This window comes from Schistocerca americana, chromosome 10 (genome assembly GCF_021461395.2).
Source record: "Schistocerca americana isolate TAMUIC-IGC-003095 chromosome 10, iqSchAmer2.1, whole genome shotgun sequence".
In the NCBI taxonomy this organism is placed as follows: Eukaryota; Metazoa; Arthropoda; class Insecta; order Orthoptera; family Acrididae; genus Schistocerca; species Schistocerca americana.
This window is the reverse complement of record NC_060128.1, coordinates 70,196,980-70,224,203: the sequence shown is the minus strand read 5'-3', so window position 1 is coordinate 70,224,203 and position 27,224 is coordinate 70,196,980.

Here is a 27,224-nt window from a genome sequence, read left to right as displayed (position 1 = left end):
GAAATTGCATCCGAATGTAATACAAAAGTCACAATGCCGGCCTTAGTACTAGAAGACTGACACTCTAAATTTCTATGATTTTAACCTCTCCTGTGAGTCCACTTTTTGATTCCGATGCTTCACTTCAGATTTATTGTATCCCTTGGACCTTCTTATTAACGATGAAACACAGAAATTGCATCCGAATTTAATACAAAAGTCACAATGCGACTTAAGTACAAGAGCACTGACACTCTAACTTTCTATGATTTGAACCTCTCCTGTGAGTCCACTTTTAGATTCCGATGCTTCACTTCAGGTTTACTGTATCACTTGGACCTACTCATTGACGATAAAATACTGAAATTGCATCCAAATTTAATACAAAATTCACAATGCCGACTTAAGTACAAGCGGACTGACACTCTCACTTTCTATAATTTGAACCCCTCCTGTGAGTCCAGTTTTAGATTCCGATGCTTCACTTCAGGTTTACTGTACCCCTTGGACCTTCTTATTGACGATGAAACACAGAAAATGCATCCTTATTTAATATAAAAGTCACAATACCGACTTAAGTACAAGAGGACAGAAACTCTAACTTTCTATGATTTGAACCCCTCCTGTGAGTCCAGTTTTAGATTCTGATGCTTCACTTCAGATTTACTGTATCCCTTGGACCTTCTTATTAACGATGAAGCACAGAAATTGCATCCGAATTTAATACAAAAGGCACAATGCCGACTTAAGTGCAAGAGGTCTGACCCTCTAACTTTCCATGGTTTGAATATCTCCTGTGAGTCCAGTTTTAGATTCCGATGCTTCACTTCAGGTTTACTGTATCCTTGGACCTTCTAATTGACGATGAAACACAGAAATTGCATCCGAATTTAATACAAAATTCACAATGCCGACTTAAGTACAAGCGGAATGACACCCTCACTTTCTATGATTTGAACCCCTCCTGTGAGTCCAGCTTTAGATTCCGATGCTTCACATCAGGTTTACTGTATCCTTGGACCTTCCTATTGACGATGAAACACAGAAATTGCATCCGAATTTCATATAAAAGTAACAATGCCGACATAAGTACAAGAGGCCTGACACTCTAACTTTCTATGATTTGAACCTCCCCTGTGAGTCCAGTTTTAGATTCCGATGCTTCACTTCAGGTTTACTGTTTCCCTTGGACCTTCTCATTAACGATGAAACACAGAAATTGCATCCGAATTTAATACAAAAGGAACAATGCCGACTTAAGTACAAGAAGACTGACACTCTAACTTTCTATGATTTGAACCTCTCCTGTGAGTGCACTTTTAGATTACGATGCTTCACTTCAGGTTTACTGTATCCCTTGGACCTTCTTATTGACGATGAAACACAGAAATTGCATACGAATGTAATTCAAAAGTCACAATGCCGACCTTAGTACTAGAGGACTGACACTCTAACGTTCTATGATTTCAACCTCTCCTGTAAGTCCAGTTTTAGATTCCGATGCTTCACTTCAGGTTTACTGTATCCCTGGTACCTTCTTATTGACGATGAAACACAGAAATTGCATCCGAATTTAATAAAAAAGTCACAATGCTGACTTCAGTACAAGAGGACTGACACTCTAACTTTCTATAATTTGAACCTCCCCTGTGAGTCCAGTTTTAGATTCCGATGCTTCACTTCAGGTTTACTGTTTCCCTTGGACCTTCTCATTAACGATGAAACACAGAAATTGCATCCGAATTTAATACAAAGGGAACAATGCCGACTTAGGTACAAGAAGACTGACACTCTAACTTTCTATGATTTGAACCTCTCCTGTGAGTGCAGTTTTAGATTACGATGCTTCACTTCAGGTTTACTGTATCCCTTGGAACTTCTCATTAACGATGAAACACAGAAATTGCATCCGAATTTAATACAAAAGGAACAATGCCGACTTAAGTACAAGAAGACTGACACTCTAACATTCTATGATTTGAACCTCTCCTGTGAGTGCACTTTTAGATTACGATGCTTCACTTCAGGTTTACTGTATCCCTTGGACCTTCTTATTGATGATGAATCACAGAAATTGCATCCGAATGTAATACAAAAGGCACAATGCCAACTCAAGTACAAGAGGACTGACACTCTAACTTTCTATGATTTGAATATCTCCTGAGAGTCCAGTTTTAGATTCCGATGCTACACTTCAGGTTTACTCTATCCCTTGGACCTTCGTATTGACAATGAATCACAGAAATTGCATCCGAATTTAATACAAAAGTCACAATGCCGACTTAAGTACAAGAGGACAGACACTCTAACTTTCTATGATTTGAACCTCTCCTGTGAGTCCACTTTTAGATTCCGATGCTTCGCGTCAGGTTTACTGTATACCTTGGACCCTCTTATTGACGATGAAACACAGAAATTGCATCCGAATTTAATACAAAAGGAACAATGCCGACTTAAGTACAAGAAGACTGACACTCTCACTTTCTATGATTTGAACCCCTCCTGTGAGTCCAGCTTTAGATTCCGATGCTTCACTTCAGGTTTACTGTATCCCTTGGACCTTCTTATTGACGATGAAACACAGAAATTGCATCCGAATTTAATACAAAAGGAACAATGCCAACTTAAGTACAAGGAGACTGACACTCTAACTTTCTATGATTTGAACCTCTCCTCTGAGTCCAGTTTTAGATTCCGATGCTCCACTTCAGGTTTACTGTATCCCTGGGACCTTCTTATTGACGATGAAACACAGAAATTGCATTCGAATTTAATAAAAAAGTCACAATGCTGACTTCAGTACAAGAGGACTGACACTTCAACTTTCTATGATTTGAACCTCTCCTGTGAGTCTAGTTTTAGATTCCGATGCTTCGTTTCAGGTTTACTGTATCCCTTGGACCTTCTTATTGACGATGAAACACAGAAATTGCATACGAATGTAATTCAAAAGTCACAATGCCGACCTTAGTACTAGAGGACTGACACTCTAACGTTCTATGATTTCAACCTCTCCTGTAAGTCCAGTTTTAGATTCCGATGCTTCACTTCAGGTTTACTGTATCCCTTGGACCTTCTTATTGACGATGTAACACAGAAATTGCATCCGAATTTAATAAAAAAGTCACAATGCCGACTTAAGTACAAGAGGACTGACACTCTAACTTTCTATGATTTGAACCTCTCCTGTGAGTCCACTTTTAGATTCCGATGCTTCACGTCAGGTTTACTGTATCCCTTGGACCTTTTTATTACCGATGAAACACAGAAATTGCATCCGAATTTAATACAAAAGGCACAATGCCGACTTAAGTACAAGAAGACTGACATACTAACTTTCTATGATTTAAACCTCTCCTGTCAATCCAGTTTTAGATTCCGATGCTTCACTTCAGGTTTACTGTATCCCTTGGACCTACTGATTGACGATGTAACACAGAAATTGCATCCGAATTTAACACAAAGGTCACAATTCCGACTTAAGTACAAGAGGACTAACACTTAAACTTTCTATGATTTGAACCTCTCCTATGAGTCCAGTTTTAGATTCCGATGCTTCACTTCAGGTTTACTGTATCCCTTGGACCTTCTTATTGACGATGAAACACAGAAATTGCATACGAATGTAATACAAAGGTCACAATGCCAGCCTTAGTACTAGAGGACTGACACTCTAACATTCTATAATTTCAACCTCTCCTGTGATTCCACTTTTTGATTCCGATGCTTCACTTCAGATTTATTGTATCCCTTGGACCTTCTTATTAACGATGAAACACAGAAATTGCATCCGAATTTAATACAAAAGGCACAATGCCGACTCAAGTACAAGAGGACTGACACTCTAACTTTCTATGATTTGAAACTCTCCTGTGAGTCCAGTTTTAGATTCCGATGCTTCACTTCAGGTTTACTGTATCCCTTGGACCTTCTTATTGACGATGAAACACAGAAATTGCATACGAATGTAATTCAAAAGTCACAATGCCGACCTTAGTACTAGAGGACTGACACTCTAACGTTCTATGATTTCAACCTCTCCTGTAAGTCCAGTTTTAGATTCCGATGCTTCACTTCAGGTTTACTGTATCCCTGGTACCTTCTTATTGACGATGAAACACAGAAATTGCATCCGAATTTAATAAAAAAGTCACAATGCTGACTTCAGTACAAGAGGACTGACACTCTAACTTTCTATAATTTGAACCTCCCCTGTCAGTCCAGTTTTAGATTCCGATGCTTCACTTCAGGTTTACTGTTTCCCTTGGACCTTCTCATTAACGATGAAACACAGAAATTGCATCCGAATTTAATACAAAAGGAACAATGCCGACTTAAGTACAAGAAGACTGACACTCTAACTTTCTATGATTTGAACCTCTCCTGTGAGTGCAGTTTTAGATTACGATGCTTCACTTCAGGTTTACTGTATCCCTTGGAACTTCTCATTAACGATGAAACACAGAAATTGCATCCGAATTCAATACAAAAGGAACAATGCCGACTTAAGTACAAGAAAACTGACACTCTAACATTCTATGATTTGAACCTCTCCTGTGAGTGCACTTTTAGATTACGATGCTTCACTTCAGGTTTACTGTATCCCTTGGACCTTCTTATTGATGATGAATCACAGAAATTGCATCCGAATGTAATACAAAAGGCACAATGCCAACTCAAGTACAAGAGGACTGACACTCTAACTTTCTATGATTTGAATATCTCCTGAGAGTCCAGTTTTAGATTCCGATGCTACACTTCAGGTTTACTCTATCCCTTGGACCTTCGTATTGACAATGAATCACAGAAATTGCATCCGAATTTAATACAAAAGTCACAATGCCGACTTAAGTACAAGAGGACAGACACTCTAACTTTCTATGATTTGAACCTCTCCTGTGAGTCCACTTTTAGATTCCGATGCTTCGCGTCAGGTTTACTGTATACCTTGGACCCTCTTATTGACGATGAAACACAGAAATTGCATCCGAATTTAATACAAAAGGAACAATGCCGACTTAAGTACAAGAAGACTGACACTCTCACTTTCTATGATTTGAACCCCTCCTGTGAGTCCAGCTTTAGATTCCGATGCTTCACTTCAGGTTTACTGTATCCCTTGGACCTTCTTATTGACGATGAAACACAGAAATTGCATCCGAATTTAATACAAAAGGAACAATGCCGACTTAAGTACAAGGAGACTGACACTCTAACTTTCTATGATTTGAACCTCTCCTCTGAGTCCAGTTTTAGATTCCGATGCTCCACTTCAGGTTTACTGTATCCCTGGGACCTTCTTATTGACGATGAAACACAGAAATTGCATTCGAATTTAATAAAAAAGTCACAATGCTGACTTCAGTACAAGAGGACTGACACTTCAACTTTCTATGATTTGAACCTCTCCTGTGAGTCTAGTTTTAGATTCCGATGCTTCGTTTCAGGTTTACTGTATCCCTTGGACCTTCTTATTGACGATGAAACACAGAAATTGCATACGAATGTAATTCAAAAGTCACAATGCCGACCTTAGTACTAGAGGACTGACACTCTAACGTTCTATGATTTCAACCTCTCCTGTAAGTCCAGTTTTAGATTCCGATGCTTCACTTCAGGTTTACTGTACCCCTTGGACCTTCTTATTGACGATGTAACACAGAAATTGCATCCGAATTTAATAAAAAAGTCACAATGCCGACTTAAGTACAAGAGGACTGACACTCTAACTTTCTATGATTTGAACCTCTCCTGTGAGTCCACTTTTAGATTCCGATGCTTCACGTCAGGTTTACTGTATCCCTTGGACCTTTTTATTACCGATGAAACACAGAAATTGCATCCGAATTTAATACAAAAGGCACAATGCCGACTTAAGTACAAGAAGACTGACATACTAACTTTCTATGATTTAAACCTCTCCTGTCAATCCAGTTTTAGATTCCGATGCTTCACTTCAGGTTTACTGTATCCCTTGGACCTACTGATTGACGATGTAACACAGAAATTGCATCCGAATTTAACACAAAGGTCACAATTCCGACTTAAGTACAAGAGGACTAACACTTAAACTTTCTATGATTTGAACCTCTCCTATGAGTCCAGTTTTAGATTCCGATGCTTCACTTCAGGTTTACTGTATCCCTTGGACCTTCTTATTGACGATGAAACACAGAAATTGCATACGAATGTAATACAAAGGTCACAATGCCAGCCTTAGTACTAGAGGACTGACACTCTAACATTCTATAATTTCAACCTCTCCTGTGATTCCACTTTTTGATTCCGATGCTTCACTTCAGATTTATTGTATCCCTTGGACCTTCTTATTAACGATGAAACACAGAAATTGCATCCGAATTTAATACAAAAGGCACAATGCCGACTCAAGTACAAGAGGACTGACACTCTAACTTTCTATGATTTGAAACTCTCCTGTGAGTCCAGTTTTAGATTCCGATGCTTCACTTCAGGTTTACTGTATCCCATGGACCTTCTTATTGATGATGAATCACAGAAATTGCATCCGAATTTAATACAAAAGTCACAATGCCGACTTAAGTACAAGAGAACTGACTCTCTAACTTTCTATGATTTGAACCCCTCCCGTTAGTCCAGTTTTAGATTCCGATACTTCACTTCAGGTTTACTGTATCCCTTGGACCTTCTTATTGACGATGAAACACAGAAATGGCATCCGAATTTAATACAAAAGTCACAATGCCGACTTAAGTACAAGAGGACAGACACTCTAACTTTCTATGATTTGAACCTCTGTGAGTCCACTTTTAGATTCCGATGCTTCACGTCAGGTTTACTGTATCCCTTGGACCCTCTTATTGACGATGAAACACAGAAATTGCATCCGAATTTAATACAAAAGGCACAATGCCGACTTAAGTACAAGAAGACTGACATACTAACTTTCTATGATTTAAACCTCTCCTGTCAATCCAGTTTTAGATTCCGATGCTTCACTTCAGGTTTACTGTATCCCTTGGACCTACTGATTGACGATGTAACACAGAAATTGCATCCGAATTTAACACAAAGGTCACAATTCCGACTTAAGTACAAGAGGACTAACACTTAAACTTTCTATGATTTGAACCTCTCCTATGAGTCCAGTTTTAGATTCCGATGCTTCACTTCAGGTTTACTGTATCCCTTGGACCTTCTTATTGACGATGAAACACAGAAATTGCATACGAATGTAATACAAAGGTCACAATGCCAGCCTTAGTACTAGAGGACTGACACTCTAACATTCTATAATTTCAACCTCTCCTGTGATTCCACTTTTTGATTCCGATGCTTCACTTCAGATTTATTGTATCCCTTGGACCTTCTTATTAACGATGAAACACAGAAATTGCATCCGAATTTAATACAAAAGGCACAATGCCGACTCAAGTACAAGAGGACTGACACTCTAACTTTCTATGATTTGAAACTCTCCTGTGAGTCCAGTTTTAGATTCCGATGCTTCACTTCAGGTTTACTGTATCCCATGGACCTTCTTATTGATGATGAATCACAGAAATTGCATCCGAATTTAATACAAAAGTCACAATGCCGACTTAAGTACAAGAGAACTGACTCTCTAACTTTCTATGATTTGAACCCCTCCCGTTAGTCCAGTTTTAGATTCCGATACTTCACTTCAGGTTTACTGTATCCCTTGGACCTTCTTATTGACGATGAAACACAGAAATGGCATCCGAATTTAATACAAAAGTCACAATGCCGACTTAAGTACAAGAGGACAGACACTCTAACTTTCTATGATTTGAACCTCTGTGAGTCCACTTTTAGATTCCGATGCTTCACGTCAGGTTTACTGTATCCCTTGGACCCTCTTATTGACGATGAAACACAGAAATTGCATCCGAATTTAATACAAAAGGTACAATGCCGACTTAAGTACAAGAAGACTGACACTCTAACTTCCTATGATTTTGACCTCTCCTGTGAGTCCAGTTTTAGATTCCGATGCTTCACTTCAGGTATACTGTATACCTTGGACCATCTTATTGACGATGAAACACAGAAATTGCATCCGAATTTAATACAAAAGGCACAATGCCGATTTAAGTACAAGAGGACTGACACTCTAACTTTCTATGATTTCAACCTCTCCTGTGAGTCCACTTTTAGATTCCGATGCTTCACGTCAGGTTTACTGTATCCCTTGGACCTTTCTATTAACGATGAAACACAGAAATTGCATCCGAATGTAATACAAAAGTCACAATGCCGGCCTTAGTACTACAAGACTGACACTCTAAATTTCTATGATTTTAACCTCTCCTGTGAGTCCACTTCTTGATTCCGATGCTTCACTTCAGATTTATTGTATCCCTTGGACCTTCTTATTAACGATGAAACACAGAAATTGCATCCGAATTTAATACAAAAGGCACAATGCCGACTCAAGTACAAGAGGACTGACACTCTAACTTTCTATGATTTGAAACTCTCCTGTGAGTCCAGTTTTTGATTCCGATGCTTCACTTCAGGTTTACTGTATCCCTTGGACCTTCTTGTTGACGATGAAACACAGAAATTGCATCCGAATTTAATACAAAAATCACAATGCCGACTAATATACAAGAAGACTGACACTCTAAATTCTATGATTTGAACCTCTCCTCTGAGTCCAGTTTTAGATTCCGATACTTCACTTCAGGTTTACTGTATCCCTTGGACCTTCTTATTGACGATGAAACACAGAAATGGCATCCGTATTTAATACAAAAGTCACAATGCCGACTTAAGTACAAGAGGACAGACACTCTAACTTTCTATGATTTGAACCTCTGTGAGTCCACTTTTAGATTCCGATGCTTCACGTCAGGTTTACTGTATCCCTTGGACCCTCTTATTGACGATGAATCACAGAAATTGCATCCGAATTTAATACAAAAGTCACAATGCCGACTTAAGTACAAGAGCACTGACACTCTAACTTTCTATGATTTGAACCTCTCCTGTGAGTCCACTATTAGATTCCGATGCTTCACTTCAGGTTTACTGTATCCCTTGGACCTACTCATTGACGATGAAATACTGAAATTGCATCCAAATTTAATACAAAATTCACAATGCCGACTTAAGTACAAGCGGACTGACACTCTCACTTTCTATAATTTGAACCCCTCCTGTGAGTCCAGTTTTAGATTCCGATGCTTCACTTCAGGTTTACTGTATCCCTTGGACCTTCTTATTGACGATGAAACACAGAAAATGCATCCTTATTTAATATAAAAGTCACAATACCGACTTAAGTACAAGAGGACAGAAACTCTAACTTTCTATGATTTGAACCCCTCCTGTGAGTCCAGTTTTAGATTCTGATGCTTCACTTCAGATTTACTGTATCCCTTGGACCTTCTTATTAACGATGAAGCACAGAAATTGCATCCGAATTTAATACAAAAGGCACAATGCCGACTTAAGTGCAAGAGGTCTGACCCTCTAACTTTCTATGGTTTGAATATCTCCTGTGAGTCCAGCTTTAGATTCCGATGCTTCACTTCAGGTTTACTGTATCCTTGGACCTTCTAATTGACGATGAAACACAGAAATTGCATCCGAATTTAATACAAAATTCACAATGCCGACTTAAGTACAAGCGGAATGACACCCTCACTTTCTATGATTTGAACCCCTCCTGTGAGTCCAGCTTTAGATTCCGATGCTTCACATCAGGTTTACTGTATCCTTGGACCTTCCTATTGACGATGAAACACAGAAATTGCATCCGAATTTCATATAAAAGTAACAATGCCGACATAAGTACAAGAGGCCTGACACTCAAACTTTCTATGATTTGAACCTCTCCTGTGAGTCCAGTTTTAGATTCCGATGCTTCATTTCAGGTTTACTGTATCCCTTGGACCTTCTTATTGACGATGAAGCACAGAAATTGCATCCGAATTTAATACAAAAGTAAGAATGCCGACTTAAGTACAAAAGGACTGACACTCTAACTTTCTCTGATTTGAACCTCTCCTGTGAGTACAGTTTTCGATTCCGATGCTTCACTTCAGGTTTACTGTTTCCCTTGGACCTTCTTATTGACGATGAAACACAGAAATTGCATCCGAATTTAATACAATAGTCACAATGCCGACTTAAGTACAAGCAGACTGACACTCTCACTGTCTATGATTTTAACCTGTCCTGTGAGTCCAGTTTTCAAATCCGATGCTTCACTTCAGGTTTACTGTATCCCTTGGACCTTCTTATTGACGAGGAAACACAGAGATTGCATCCGAATTTAATAGAAAAGCTACAATGCCGACCTAAGTACAAGAAGACTGAAACTCTAACTTTCTATGATTTTAACCTCTCCTGTGAGTCCAGTTTTAGATTCCGATGCTTCACTTCAGGTTTACTGTATCTCATGGACCTTCTTATTGACGATGAAACACAGAAATTGCATCCGAATTTAATACAAATAGCACAATGCCGACTTAAGTACAAGAGGATTGACACTCTAACTTTCTCTGATTTGAACCTGTCCTGTGAGTCCAGATTTAGATTCCGATGCTTCACTTCAGGTTTACTCTATCCCTTGGACCTTCTTATTGACGATGAAACACAGAAATTGCATCCGAATTTAATACAAAAGGAACAATGCCGACTTAAGTACAAGAAGACTGACACTCTCACTTTCTATGATTTGAACCCCTCCTGTGAGTCCAGCTTTAGATTCCGATGCTTCACTTCAGGTTTACTGAATCCCTTGGACCTTCTTATTGACGATGAAACACAGAAATTGCATCCGAATTTAATACAAAAGGAACAATGCCGACTTAAGTACAAGAAGACTGACACTCTAACCTTCTATGATTTGAACCTCTCCTGTGAGTGCAGTTTTAGATTACGATGCTTCACTTCAGGTTTACTGCATCCCTTGGAACTTCTTATTGACGATGAAACACAGAAATTGCATACTAATTTAATACAAAAGGCACAATGCCGACTTAAGTACAAGAGGACTGACACTTAAACTTTCTATGATTTGAACCTCTCCTGTGAGTCTAGTTTTAGATTCCGATGCTTCGTTTCAGGTTTACTGTATCCCTTGGACCTTCTTATTGACGATGAAACACAGAAATTGCATACGAATGTAATTCAAAAGTCACAATGCCGACCTTAAAACTAGAGGACTGACACTCTAACGTTCTATGATTTCAACCTCTCCTGTAAGTCCAGTTTTAGATTCCGATGCTTCACTTCAGATTTACTGTATCCCTTGGACCTTCTTATTAACGATGAAACACGGAAATTGCAACCGAATGTAATACAAAAGGCACAATTCCAACTCAAGTACAAGAGGACTGACACTCTAACTTTCTATGATTTGAATATCTCCTGAGAGTCCAGTTTTAGATTCCGATGCTACACTTCAGGTTTACTGTATCCCTTGGACCTTCTCATTGACGATGAATCACAGAAATTGCATCCGAATTTAATACAAAAGTCACAATGCCGACTTAAGTACAAGAGGACAGACACTCTAACTTTCTATGATTTGAACCTCTCCTGTGAGTCCACTTTTAGATTCCGATGCTTCACGTCAGGTTTACTGTATCCCTTGGACCCTCTTATTGACGATGAAACACAGAAATTGCATCCGAATTTAATACAAAAGTCACAGTGCCGACCTTAGTACTAGAGGACTGACACTCTAACTTTCTATGACTTTAACCTCTCCTGTGGGTCCAGTTTTAGATTCCGATGCTTCACTTCAGATTTACTGTATCCCTTGGACCTTTTTATTAACGATGAAACACAGAAATTGCATCCGAATTTAATACAAAAGGCATAATGCCGACTTAAGTACAAAAGGACAGACACTCTAAATTTCAATGATTTGTACCTCTCCTGTGAGTCCAGTTTTTGATTCCGATGCTTCACTTCAGGTTTACTGTATCCCTTGGACCTTCTTGTTGACGATGAAACACAGAAATTGCATCCGAATTTAATACAAAAATCACAATGCCGACTAATATACAAGAAGACTGACACTCTAAATTCTATGATTTGAACCTCTCCTCTGAGTCCAGTTTTAGATTCCGATGCTCCACTTCAGGTTTACTGCATCCCTTGGACCTTCTTATTGACGATGAAACACAGCAATTGCATCCGAACGTAATACAAAAGTCACAATGCCGACTTAAGTACAAGAGAACTGACACTCTAACTTTCTGTGATTTGAACCCCTCCTGTGAGTCCAGTTCTTGATTCCGACACTTCACTTCAGGTTTACTGTATCCCTTGGACCTTCTTATTGACGATGAAACACAGAAATTGCATCCGAATTTAATAAAAAAGTCACAATGCCGACTTAAGTACAAGAGGACTGACACTCTAACTTTCTATGATTTGAACCTCTCCTGTGAGTCCACTTTTAGATTCCGATGCTTCACGTCAGGTTTACTGTATCCCTTGGACCTTTTTATTAACGATGAAACACAGAAATTGCATCCGAATTTAATACAAAATGCACAATGCCGACTTAAGTACAAGAAGACTAACACTCTAACTTTCTATGATTTGAACCTCTCCTGTCAATCCAGTTTTAGATTCCGATGCTTCACTTCAGGTTTACTGTATCCCTTGGACCTACTGATTGACGATGTAACACAGAAATTGCATCCGAATTTAATACAAAGGTCACAATTCCGACTTAAGTACAAGAGGACTAACACTTAAACTTTCTATGATTTGAACCTCTCCTATGAGTCCAGTTTTAGATTCCGATGCTTCACTTCAGGTTTACTGTATCCCTTGGACCTTCTTATTGACGATGAAACACAGAAATTGCATACGAATGTAATACAAAGGTCACAATGCCGGCTTTAGTACTAGAGGACTGACACTCTAACTTTCTATAATTTCAACCTCTCCTGAGATTCCACTTTTTGATTCCGATGCTTCACTTCAGATTTATTGTATCCCTTGGACCTTCTTATTAACGATGAAACACAGAAATTTCATCCGAATTTAATACAAAAGGCACAATGCCGACTCAAGTACAAGAGGACTGACACTCTAACTTTCTATGATTTGAACCTCTCCTGTGAGTCCAGTTTTAGATTCCGATGCTTCACTTCAGGTTTACTGTATCCCTTGGACCTTCTTATTGATGATGAATCACAGAAATTGCATCCGAATTTAATACAAAAGTCACAATGCCGACTTAAGTACAAGAGAACTGACTCTCTAACTTTCTATGATTTGAACCCCTCCCGTAAGTCCAGTTTTAGATTCCGATACTTCACTTCAGGTTTACTGTATCCCTTGGACCTTCTTATTGACGATGAAACACAGAAATGGCATCCGTATTTAATACAAAAGTCACAATGCCGACTTAAGTACAAGAGGACAGACACTCTAACTTTCTATGATTTGAACCTCTGTGAGTCCACTTTTAGATTCCGATGCTTCACGTCAGGTTTACTGTATCCCTTGGACCCTCTTATTGACGATGAAACACAGAAATTGCATCCGAATTTAATACAAAAGGCACAATGCCGACTTAAGTACAAGAAGACTGACACTCTAACTTCCTATGATTTTAACCTCTCCTGTGAGTCCTGTTTTAGATTCCGATGCTTCACTTTAGGTTTACTGTATACCTTGGACCATCTTATTGACGATGAAACACAGAAATTGCATCCGAATTTAATGCAAAAGGCACAATGCCGATTTAAGTACAAGAGGACTGACACTCTAACTTTCTATGAATTGAACCTCTCCTGTGAGTCCACTTTTAGATTCCGATGCTTCACGTCAGGTTTGATGTATCCCTTGGACCTTTTTATTAACGATGAAACACAGAAATTGCATCCGAATGTAATACAAAAGTCACAATGCCGGCCTTAGTACTAGAGGACTGACACTCTAAATTTCTATGATTTTAACCTCTCCTGTGAGTCCACTTTTTGATTCCGATGCTTCACTTCAGATTTATTGTATCCCTTGGACCTTCTTATTAACGATGAAACACAGAAATTGCATCCGAATTTAATACAAAAGTCACAATGCCGACTTAAGTACAAGAGCACTGACACTCAAACTTTCTATGATTTGAACCTCTCCTGTGAGTCCACTTTTAGATTCCGATGCTTCACGTCAGATTTACTGTATCCCTTGGACATTTTTATTAATGATGAAACACAGAAATTGCATCCGAACTTAATACTAAAGGCACAATGCCGACTTAAGTACAAGAGGACTGACACTCTAAATTTCAATGATTTGTACCTCTCCTGTGAGTCCAGTTTTTGATTCCGATGCCTCACTTCAGGTTTACTGTATCCCTTGGACCTTCTTATTGACGATGAAACACATAAATTGCATCCGAATTTAATACAAAAGGCACAATGCCGACTTAAGTACAAGAAGACTGACACTCTAACTTTCTATGATTTGAACCTCTCCCCTGAGTCCAGTTTTAGATTTCGATGCTCCACTTCAGGTTTACTGCGTCCCTTGGACCTTCTTATTGACGATGAAACACAGCAATTGCATCCGAACTTAACACAAAAGTCACAATGCCGACTTAAGTACAAGAGAACTGACACTCTAACTTTCTGTGATTTGAACCCCTCCTGTGAGTCCAGTTCTTGATTCCGACACTTCATTTCAGGTTTACTGTATCCCTTGGACCTTCTTATTGACGATGAAACACAGAAATTGCATCCGAATTTAATACAAAAGGCACAATGATGATTTAAGTACAAGAGGACTATCACTCTAACTTTCTATGATTTGAACCTCTCCTGTGAGTCCACTTTTAGATTCCGATGCATCACGTCAGGTTTACTGTATCCCTTGGACCTTTTTATTAACGATGAAACACAGAAATTGCATCCGAATTTAATACAAAAGGCACAATGCCGACTTAAGTACAAGAGGACTGACACTTAAACTTTCTAGGATTTGAACCTCTCCTGTGAGTCTAGTTTTAGATTCCGATGCTTCGTTTCAGGTTTACAGTATCCCTTGGACCTTCTTATTGACGATGAAACACAGAAATTGCATACGAATGTAATTCAAAAGTCACAATGCCGACCTTAGTACTAGAGGACTGACACTCTAACGTTCTATGATTTCAACCTCTCCTGTAAGTCCAGTTTTAGATTCCGATGCTTCACTTCAGATTTACTGTATCCCTTGGACCTTCTTATTACCGATGAAACACGGAAATTGCAACCGAATGTAATACAAAAGGCACAATGCCAACTCAAGTACAAGAGGACTGACACTCTAACTTTCTATGATTTGAATATCTCCTGAGAGTCCAGTTTTAGATTCCGATGCTACACTTCAGGTTTACTGTATCCCTTGGACCTTCTCATTGACGATGAATCACAGAAATTGCATCCGAATTTAATACAAAAGTCACAATGCCGACTTAAGTACAAGAGGACAGACACTCTAACTTTCTATGATTTGAACCTCTCCTGTGAGTCCACTTTTAGATTCCGATGCTTCACGTCAGGTTTACTGTATCCCTTGGACCCTCTTATTGACGATGAAACACAGAAATTGCATCCGAATTTAATACAAAAGTCACAGTGCCGACCTTAGTACTAGAGGACTGACACTCTAACTTTCTATGACTTTAACCTCTCCTGTGGGTCCAGTTTTAGATTCCGATGCTTCACTTCAGATTTACTGTATCCCTTGGACCTTTTTATTAACGATGAAACACAGAAATTGCATCCGAATTTAATACAAAAGGCATAATGCCGACTTAAGTACAAAAGGACAGACACTCTAAATTTCAATGATTTGTACCTCTCCTGTGAGTCCAGTTTTTGATTCCGATGCTTCACTTCAGGTTTACTGTATCCCTTGGACCTTCTTGTTGACGATGAAACACAGAAATTGCATCCGAATTTAATACAAAAATCACAATGCCGACTAATATACAAGAAGACTGACACTCTAACTTTCTATGATTTGAACCTCTCCTCTGAGTCCAGTTTTAGATTCCGATGCTCCACTTCAGGTTTACTGCATCCCTTGGACCTTCTTATTAACGATGAAACACAGAAATTGCATCCGTATTTAATACAAAAGTCACAATGCCGACTTAAGTACAAGAGGACAGACACTCTAACTTTCTATGATTTGAACCTCTGTGAGTCCACTTTTAGATTCCGATGCTTCACGTCAGGTTTACTGTATCCCTTGGACCCTCTTATTGACGATGAAACACAGAAATTGCATCCGAATTTAATACAAAAGGCACAATGCCGACTTAAGTACAAGAAGACTGACACTCTAACTTCCTATGATTTTAACCTCTCCTGTGAGTCCAGTTTTAGATTCCGATGCTTCACGTCATGTTTGATGTATCCCTTGGACCTTTTTATTAACGATGAAACACAGAAATTGCATCCGAATGTAATACAAAAGTCACAATGCCGGCCTTAGTACTAGAGGACTGACACTCTAAATTTCTATGATTTTTACCTCTCCTGTGAGTCCACTTTTTGATTCCGATGCTTCACTTCAGATTTATTGTATCCCTTGGACCTTCTTATTAACGATGAAACACAGAAATTGCATCCGAATTTAATACAAAAGTCACAATGCCGACTTAAGTACAAGAGCACTGACACTCTAACTTTCTATGATTTGAACCTCTCCTGTGAGTCCACTTTTAGATTCCGATGCTTCACGTCAGGTTTACTGTATCCCTTGGACATTTTTATTAACGATGAAACACAGAAATTGCATCCGAATTTAATACAAAAGGCACAATGCCGACTTAAGTACAAGAGGACTGACACTCTAAATTTCAATGATTTGTACCTCTCCTGTGAGTCCAGTTTTTGATTCCGATGCCTCACTTCAGGTTTACTGTATCCCTTGGACCTTCTTATTGACGATGAAACACATAAATTGCATCCGAATTTAATACAAAAGGCACAATGCCGACTTAAGTACAAGAAGACTGACACTCTAACTTTCTATGATTTGAACCTCTCCCCTGAGTCCAGTTTTAGATTTCGATGCTCCACTTCAGGTTTACTGCGTCCCTTGGACCTTCTTATTGACGATGAAACACAGCAATTGCATCCGAACTTAACACAAAAGTCACAATGCCGACTTAAGTACAAGAGAACTGACACTCTAACTTTCTGTGATTTGAACCCCTCCTGTGAGTCCAGTTCTTGATTCCGACACTTCATTTCAGGTTTACTGTATCCCTTGGACCTTCTTATTGACGATGAAACACAGAAATTGCATCCGAATTTAATACAAAAGGCACAATGATGATTTAAGTACAAGAGGACTGTCACTCTAACTTTCTATGATTTGAACCTCTCCTGTGAGTCCACTTTTAGATTCCGATGCATCACGTCAGGTTTACTGTATCCCTTGGACCTTTTTATTAACGATGAAACACAGAAATTGCATCCGAATTTAATACAAAAGGCACAATGCCGACTTAAGTACAAGAAGACTGACACTCTAACTTTCTATGATTTGAACCTCTCCTGTCAGTCCAGTTTTAGATTCCGATGCTTCACTTCAGGTTTACTGTATCCCTTGGACCTATTTATTGACGATGAAACACAGAAATGGCATCCGAATTTAATACAAAGGTCACAATTCCGACTTAAGTACAAGAGGACTGACACTTAAACTTTCTATGATTTGAACCTCTCCTATGAGTCCAGTTTTAGATTCATTGGTTCACTTCAGGTTTACTGTATCCCTTGGACCTTCTTATTGACAATGAAACACAGAAATTGCATACGAATGTAATACAAAAGTCACAATGGGGGCCTTAGTACTAGAGGACTGACACTCTAAATTTCTACGATTTTATCCTCTCCTGTGAGTCCACTTTCTGATTCCGATGCTTCACTTCAGATTTATTGTATCCCTTGGACCTTCTTATTAACGATGAAACACAGAAATTGCATCCGAATTTAATACAAAAGTCACAATGCCGACTTAAGTACAAGAGCACTGACACTCTAACTTTCTCTGATTTGAACCTCTCCTGTGAGTCCACTTTTAGATTCCGATGCTTCACGTCAGGTTTACTGTATCCCTTGGACCTTTATATTAACGATGAAACACAGAAATTGCATCCGAATTTAATACAAAAGGCACAATGCCGACTTAAGTACAAGAGGACTGACACTCTAAATTTCAATGATTTGTACCTCTCCTGTGAGTCCAGTTTTAGATTCCGAAGCTCCACTTCAGGTTTACTGCATCCCTTGGACCTTCATATTGACGATGAAACACAGCAATTGCATCCGAACTTAATACAAAAGGCACAATGCCGACTTAAGTACAAGAGAACTGACACTCTAACTTTCTGTGATTTGAACCCCTCCTGTCAGTCCAGTTCTTGATTCCGACACTTCATTTCAGGTTTACTGTATCCCTTGGACCTTCTTATTGACGATGAAACACAGAAATTGCATTCGAATTTAATAAAAAAGTCACAATGCCGACTTAAGTACAAGAGGACTGACACTCTAACTTTCTATGATTTGAACCTCTCCCCTGAGTCCAGTTTTAGATTCCGATGCTCCACTTCAGGTTTACTGCATCCCTTGGACCTTCTTATTGACGATGAAACACAGCAATTGCATCCGAATTTAATACAAAAGGCACAATGCCGACTTAAGTACAAGAAGACTGACACTCTAACTTTCTATGATTTGAACCTCTCCCCTGAGTCCAGTTTTAGATTCCGATGCTCCACTTCAGGTTTACTGCATCCCTTGGACCTTCTTATTGACGATGAAACACAGCAATTGCATCCGAACGTAATACAAAAGTCACAATGCCGACTTAAGTACAAGGGGACTGACACTCTAACTTTCTATGATTTGAACCTCTCCTGTGAGTCCACTTTTAGATTCCGATGCTTCACGTCAGGTTTACTGTATCCCTTGGACCTACTTATTGACGATGAAACACAGAAATTGCATCCGAATTTAATACAAAGGTCACAATTCTGACTTAAGTACAAGAGGACTGACACTTAAACTTTCTATGATTTGAACCTCTCCTATGAGTCCAGTTTTAGATTCCGATGCTTCACTTCAGGTTTACTGTATCCCTTGGACCTTCTTATTGACGATGAAACACAGAAATTGCATACGAATGTAATACAAAAGTCACAATGCCGGCCTTAGTACTAGAGGACTGACACTCTAAATTTCTATGATTTTAACCTCTCCTGTGAGTCCACTTTTTGATTCCGATGCTTCACTTCAGATTTATTGTATCCCTTGGACCTTCTTATTAACGATGAAACACAGAAATTGCGTCCGAATTTAATACAAAAGGCACAATGCCGACTTAAGTACAAGAGGACTGACACTCTAACTTTCTATGATTTGAACCTCTCCTGTGAGTCCAGTTTTCGATTCCGATGCTTCACTTCAGGTTTACTGTATCCCTCGGACCTTCTTATTGACGATGAAACACAGAAATTGCATACGAATGTAATACAAAAGTCACAATGCCGACTTAAGTACAAGAGGACTGAAACTCTAAATTCGTATGATTTGAACCTCTCCTGTGAGTCCAGTTTTAGATTCCGACGCTTCACTTCAGATTTACTGTAACCCTTGAACCTTCTCATTAACGATGAATCACAGAAATTGCGTCCGAATTTAATTCAAAAGGCACAATGCCGACTTAAGTACAAGAGGACTGACACTCTAACTTTCTATGATTTGAATATCTCCTGAGAGTCCAGTTTTAGATTCCGATGATACACTTCAGGTTTACTGTATCCCTTGGACCTTCTTATTGACGATGAAACACAGATATTGCATCCGAATTAAATACAAAAGGGACAATGCCGACTTAAGTACAAAAGGACTGACACTCTAACTTTCTACGACTTGAACCTCTCCTGTGAGTCCAGTTTTAGATTCCGATGCTTCACTTCAGGTTTACTGTATCCCTTGGACCTTCTTATTGACGATGAAACACAGAAATTGCATCCGAATTTAATACAAAAGGCACAATGCCGACTTAAGTACAAGAAGACTGACACTCTAACTTTCTATGATTTGAACCTCTCCTGTCAATCCCGTTTTAGATTCCGATGCTTCACTTCAGGTTTACTGTATCCCTTGGACCTTCTTATTGACGATGAAACACAGAAATGGCATCCGAATTTAATACAAATGTCACAATGCCGACTTACGTACAAGAGGACAGACACTCTAACTTTCTATGATTTGAACCTCTCCTGTGAGTCCATTTTTAGATTCCGATGCTTCACGTCAGGTTTACTGTATCCCTTGGTCCCTCTTATTGACGATGAAACACAGAAATTGCATCCGAATGTAATACAAAAGGCACAATGCCGACTTAAGTACAAGAAGACTGACACTCTAACTTCGTATGATTTTAACCTCTCCTGTGAGTCCAGTTTTAGATTCCGATGCTTCACTTTAGGTTTACTGTATCCCTTGGATCTTCTTATTGACGATGAAACACAGATATTGCATCCGAATTAAATACAAAAGGGACAATGCCGACTTAAGTACAAAAGGACTGACACTCTAACTTTCCAAGATTTGAACCTCTTCCGTGAGTCCAGTTTTAGATTCCGATGCTTCACTACAGGTTTACTGTATACCTTGGACCATCTTATTGACGATGAAACACAGAAATTGCATCCAAATTTAATACAAAAGGCACAATGCTGACTTAAGTACAAGAGGACTGACACTCTAACTTTCTATGATTTGAACCTCTCCTGTGAGTCCAGTTTTATATTCCGATGCTTCACTTCAGATTTACTGTATCCCTTGGACCTTCTTATTAACGATGAAACACAGAAATTGCATCCGAATGTAATACAAAAGGCACAATGCCGACTTTAGTACAAGAGGACTGACACTCTAAATTTCAATGATTTGTACCTCTCCTGTGAGTCCAGTTTTTGATTCCGATGCTTCACTTCAGGTTTACTGTATCCCTTGGACCTTCTTATTGACGATGAAACACAGAAATTGCATCCGAATTTAATACAAAAGGCACAATGCCGTCTTAAGTACAAGTAGACTGTCACTCTAACTTTCTATGATTTGAACCTCTCCTCTGAGTCCAGTTTTAGATTCCGATGCTCCACTTCAGGTTTACTGTATCCCTTGGACCTTCTTATTGACGATGAAACACAGCAATTGCATCCTAACTTAATACAAAAGTCAGAATGCCGAATTAAGTACAAGAGAACTGACACTCTAACTTTCTATGATTTGAACCCCTCCTGTGAGTCCAGTTCTTGATTCCGACACTTCACTTCAGGTTTACTGTATCCCTTGGACCTTCTTATTGACGATGAAACACAGAAATTGCATCCGAATTTAATAAAAAAGTCACAATGACGACTTAAGTACAAGAGCACTGACACTCTAACTTTCTATGATTTGAACCTCTCAAGTGAGTCCACTTTTAGATTCCGATGCTTCACGTCATGTTTACTGTATCCCTTGGACCTTTTTATTAACGATGAAACACAGAAATTGCATCCGAATTTAATACAAAAGGCACAATGCCGACTTAAGTACAAGAAGACTGACACTCTAACTTTCTATGATTAGAACCTATCCTTTCAATCCAGTTTTAGATTTCGATGCTTCACTTCAGGTTTACTGTATCCCTTGGACCTACTTATTGACGATGAAACACAGAAATTGCATCCGAATTTAATACAAAGGTCACAATTCCGACTTAAGTACAAGAGGACTGACACTTAAACTTTCTATGATTTGAACCTCTCCTATGAGTCCAGTTTTAGATTCCGATGCTTCACTTCAGGTTTACTGTATCCCTTGGACTTTCTTACTGACGATGAAATACAGAAATTGCATACGAATGTAATACAAAAGTCACAATGCCGGCCTTAGTACTAGAGGACTGACACTCTAAATTTCTATGATTTTAACCTCTCCTGTGAGTCCAGTTTTTGATTCCGATGCTTCACTTCAGATTTATTGTATCCCTTGGACCTTCTTATTAACGATGAAACACAGAAATTGCATCCGAATTTAATACAAAAGGCACGATGCCGACTCAAGTACAAGAGGACTGGCACTCTAACTTTCTATGATTTGAACCTCTCCTGTGAGTCCAGTTTTAGATTCCGTCGCTTCACTTCAGGTTTACTGTATCCCTTGGACCTTCTTATTGACGATGAAACACAGAAATTGCATACGAATGTAATACAAAAGTCACAATGCCGACTTAAGTACAAGAGGACTGAAACTCTAATTTCGTATGATTTGAACCTCTCCTGTGAGTCCACTTTTAGATTCCGATGCTTCACTTCAGATTTACTGTATCCCTTGGACCTTCTCATTAACGATGAAACACAGAAATTGCTTCCGAATTTAATACAAAAGGCACAATGCCGACTTAAGTACAAGAGGACTGACACTCTAACTTTCTATGATTTGAATATCTCCTGAGAGTCCAGTTTTAGATTCCGATGCTACGCTTCAGGTTTACTGTATCCCTTGGACCTTCTTATTGACGATGAATCACAGAAATTGCATCCGAATTTAATACAAAAGTCACAATGCCGACTTAAGTCCAAGAGAACTGTCACTCTAACTTTCTATGATATGAACCCCTCCCGTAAGTCCAGTTTTAGATTCCGATACTTCACTTCAGGTTTACTGTATCCCTTGGACCTTCTTATTGACGATGAAACACAGAAATGGCATCCGAATTTAATACAAAAGGCACAATGCTGACTTAAGTACAAGAGGACTGACACTCTAACTTTCTATGATTTGAACCTTTCCTGTGAGTCCAGTTTTATATTCCGATGCTTCACTTCAGATTTACTGTATCCTTTGGACCTTCTTATTAACGATGAAACACAGAAATTGCATCCGAATTTAATACAAAAGGCACAATGCCGACTTAAGTACAAGAAGACTGACACTCTAACTTTCTATGATTTGAACCTCTCCTCTGAGTCCAGTTTTAGATTCCGATGCTCCACTTCAGGTTTACTGTATCCCTTGGACCCTCTTATTGACGATGAAACACTGCAATTGCATCCGAACTTAATACAAAAGTCACAATGCCGACTTAAGTACAAGAGAACTGACACTCTAACTTTCTATGATTTGAACCCCTCCTGTGAGTCCAGTTCTTGATTCCGACACTTCACTTCAGGTTTACTGTATCCCTTGGACCTTCTTATTGACGATGAAACACAGAAATTGCATCCGAATTTAATAAAAAAGTCACAATGCCGACTTAAGTACAAGAGCACTGGCACTCTAACTTTCTATGATTTGAACCTCTCCTGTGAGTCCACTTTTAGATTCCGATGCTTCACGTTAGGTTTACTGTATACCTTGGACCATTTTATTAACGATGAAACACAGAAATTGCATCCGAATTTAATACAAAATGCACAATGCCGACCTAAGTACAAGAAGACTGACACTCTAACTTTCTATGATTTGAACCTCTTCTGTCAATCCAGTTTTAGATTCCGATGCTTCACTTCAGGTTTACTGTATCCCTTGGACCTTCTTATTGACGATGAAACACAGAAATGGCATCCGAATTTAATACAAAAGTCACAATGCCGACTTACGTACAAGAGGACAGACACTCTAACTTTCTATGATTTGAACCTCTCCTGTGAGTCCACTTTTAGTTTCCGATGCTTCACGTCAGGTTTACTGTATCCCTTGGACCCTCTTATTGACGATGAAACACAGAAATTGCATCCGAATTTAATACAAAAGGCACCTTTCCGACTTAAGTACAAGAAGACTGACACTCTAACTTCGTATGATTTTAACCTCTCCTGTGAGTCCAGTTTTAGATTCCGATTCTTCACTTTAGGTTTACTGTGTCCCTTGGATCTTCTTATTGACGATGAAACACAGATATTGCATCCGAATTGAATACAAAAGGGACAATGCCGACTTAAGTACAAAAGGACTGACACTCTAACTTTCTACGATTTGAACCTCTCCCGTGAGTCCAGTTTTAGATTCCGATGCTTCACTACAGGTTTACTGTATACCTTGGACCATCTTATTGACGATGAAAGACAGAAACTGCATCCGAATTTAATACAAAAGGCACAATGCTGACTTAAGTACAAGAGGACTGACACTCTAACTTTCTGTGATTTGAACCTCTCCTGTGAGTCCAGTTTTATATTCCGATGCTTCACTTCAGATTTACTGTATCCCTTGGACCTTCTTATTAACGATGAAACACAGAAATTGCATCCGAATTTAATACAAAAGGCACAATGCCGACTTAAGTACAAGAGGACTGGCACTCTAAATTTCAATGATTTGTACCTCTCCTGTGAGTCCAGTTTTTGATTCCGATGCTTCACTTCAGGTTTACTGTATCCCTTGGACCATCTTATTGACGATGAAACACAGAAATTGCATCCGAATTTAATACAAAAGGCACAATGCCGACTTAAGTACAAGAAGACTGTCACTCTAACTTTCTATAATTTGAACCTCTCCTGTCAATCCAGTTTTAGATTCCGATGCTTCACTTCAGGTTTACTGTATCCCTTGGACCTTCTTATTGACGATAAAACACAGAAATGGCATCCGAATTTAATACAAAAGTCACAATGCCGACTTAAGTACAAAAGGACTGATACTCTAACTTTCTACGATTTGAACCTCTCCTGTGAGTCCAGTTTTAGATTCCGATGCTTCACTACAGGTTTACTGTATACCTTGGACCATCTTATTGACGATGAAACACAGAAATTACATCCGAATTTAATACAAAAGGCACAATGCCGACATAAGTACAAGACGACTGACACTCTAACTTTCTGTGATTTGAACCTTTCCTGTGAGTCCAGTTTAATATTCCGATGCTTCACTTCAGATTTACTGTATCCCTTGGACCTTCTTATTAACGATGAAACACAGAAATTGCATCCGAATTTAATACAAAAGGCACATTGCCGACTTAAGTACAAGAAGACTGACACTCTAACTTTCTATGATTTGAACCTCTCCTCTGAGTCGAGTTTTAGATTCCGATGCTCCACTTCAGGTTTACTGTATCCCTTGGACCTTCTTATTGACGATTAAACACAGAAATTGCATCTGAACTTAATACAAAAGTCACAATGCCGACTTAAGTACAAGAGAACTGACACTCTAACTTTCTATGATTTGAACCCCTCCTGTGAGTCCAGTTCTTGATTCCGACACTTCACTTCAGGTTTGCTGTATCCCTTGGACCTTCGTATTGACGATGAAACACAGAAATTGCATCCGAATTTAATAAAAAAGTCACAATGCCGACTTAAGTACAAGAGCACTGACACTCTAACTTTCTATGATTTGAAACTCTCCTGTGAGTCCACTTTTAGATTCCGATGCTTCACGTCAGGTTTACTGTATCCCTTGGACCTTTTTATTAACGATGAAACACAGAAATGGCATCCGAATTTAATACAAAAGGCACAATGCCGACTTAAGTACAAGAAGACTGACACTCTAACTTTCTATGATTTGAACCTCTCCTGTCAATCCCGATTTAGATTCCGATGCTTCACTTCAGGTTTACTGTATCCCTTGTCCTTCTTATTGACGATGAAACACAGAAATGGCATCCGAATTTAATACAAAAGTCACAATGCCGACTTACGTACAAGAGGACAGACACTCTAACTTTCTATGATTTGAATCTCTCCTGTGAGTCCACTTTTAGTTTCCGATGCTTCACGTCAGGTTTACTGTATCCCTTGGACCCTCTTATTGACGATGAAACACAGAAATTGCATCCGAATTTAATACAAAAGGCACCTTGCCGACTTAAGTACAAGAAGACTGACACTCTAACTTCGTATGATTTTAACCTCTCCTGTGAGTCCAGTTTTAGATTCCGATGCTTCACTTTAGGTTTACTTTATCCCTTGGATCTTCTTATTGACGATGAAACACAGATATTGCATCCGAATTAAATACAAAAGGGACAATGCCGACTTAAGTACAAAAGGACTGACACTCTCACTTTCTACGATTTGAACCTCTCCCGTGAGTCCAGTTTTATATTCCGATGCTTCACTTCAGATTTACTGTATCCCTTGGACCTTCTTATTAACGATGAAACACAGAAATTGCATCCGAATTTAATACAAACGGCACAATGCCGACTTAAGTACAAGAGGACTGACACTCTAAATTTCAATGATTTGTACCTCTCCTGTGAGTCCAGTTTTTGATTCCGATGCTTCACTTCACGTTTACTGTATCCCTTGGACCATCTTATTGACGATGAAACACAGAAATTGCATCCTAATTTAATACAAAAGGCACAATGCCGACTTAAGTACAAGAAGACTGTCACTCTAACTTTCTATGATTTGAACCTCTCCTCTGAGTCCAGTTTTAGATTCCGATGCTCCACTTCAGGTTTACTGTATCCCTTGGACCTTCTTATTGACGATGAAACACAGCAATTGCATCCGAACTTAATACAAAAGTCACAATGTCGACTTAAGTACAAGAGAACTGACACTCTAACTTTCTATGATTTGAACCCCTCCTGTGAGTCCAGTTCTTGATTCCGACACTTCACTTCAGGTTTACTGTATCCCTTGGACCTTCTTATTGACGATGAAACACAGAAATTGCATCCGAATTTAATAAAAAAGTCACAATGCCGACTTAAGTACAAGAGCACTGACTCTCTAACTTTCTATGAGTTTGAACCTCTCCTGTGAGTCCACTTTTAGATTCCGATGCTTCACGTCATGTTTACTGTATCCCTTGGACCTTTTTATTAACGGTGAAACAGAGAAATTGCATCCGAATTTAATACAAAAGGCACAATGCCGACTTAAGTACAAGAAGACTGACACTCTAAGTTTCTATGATTTGAACCTCTCCTGTCAATCCCGTTTTAGATTCCGATGCTTCACTTCAGGTTTACTGTATCCCTTGGACCTTCTTATTGACGATGAAACACAGAAATGGCATCCGAATTTAATACAAAAGTCACAATGCCGACTTACGTACAAGATGACAGACACTCTAACTTTCTATGATTTGAACCTCTCCTGTGAGTCCACTTTTAGATTCCGATGCTTCACGTCAGGTTTACTGTATCCCTTGGACCCTCTTATTGACGATGAAACGCAGAAATTGCATCCGAATTCAATACAAAAGGCACAACGCCGACTTAAGTACAAGAAGACT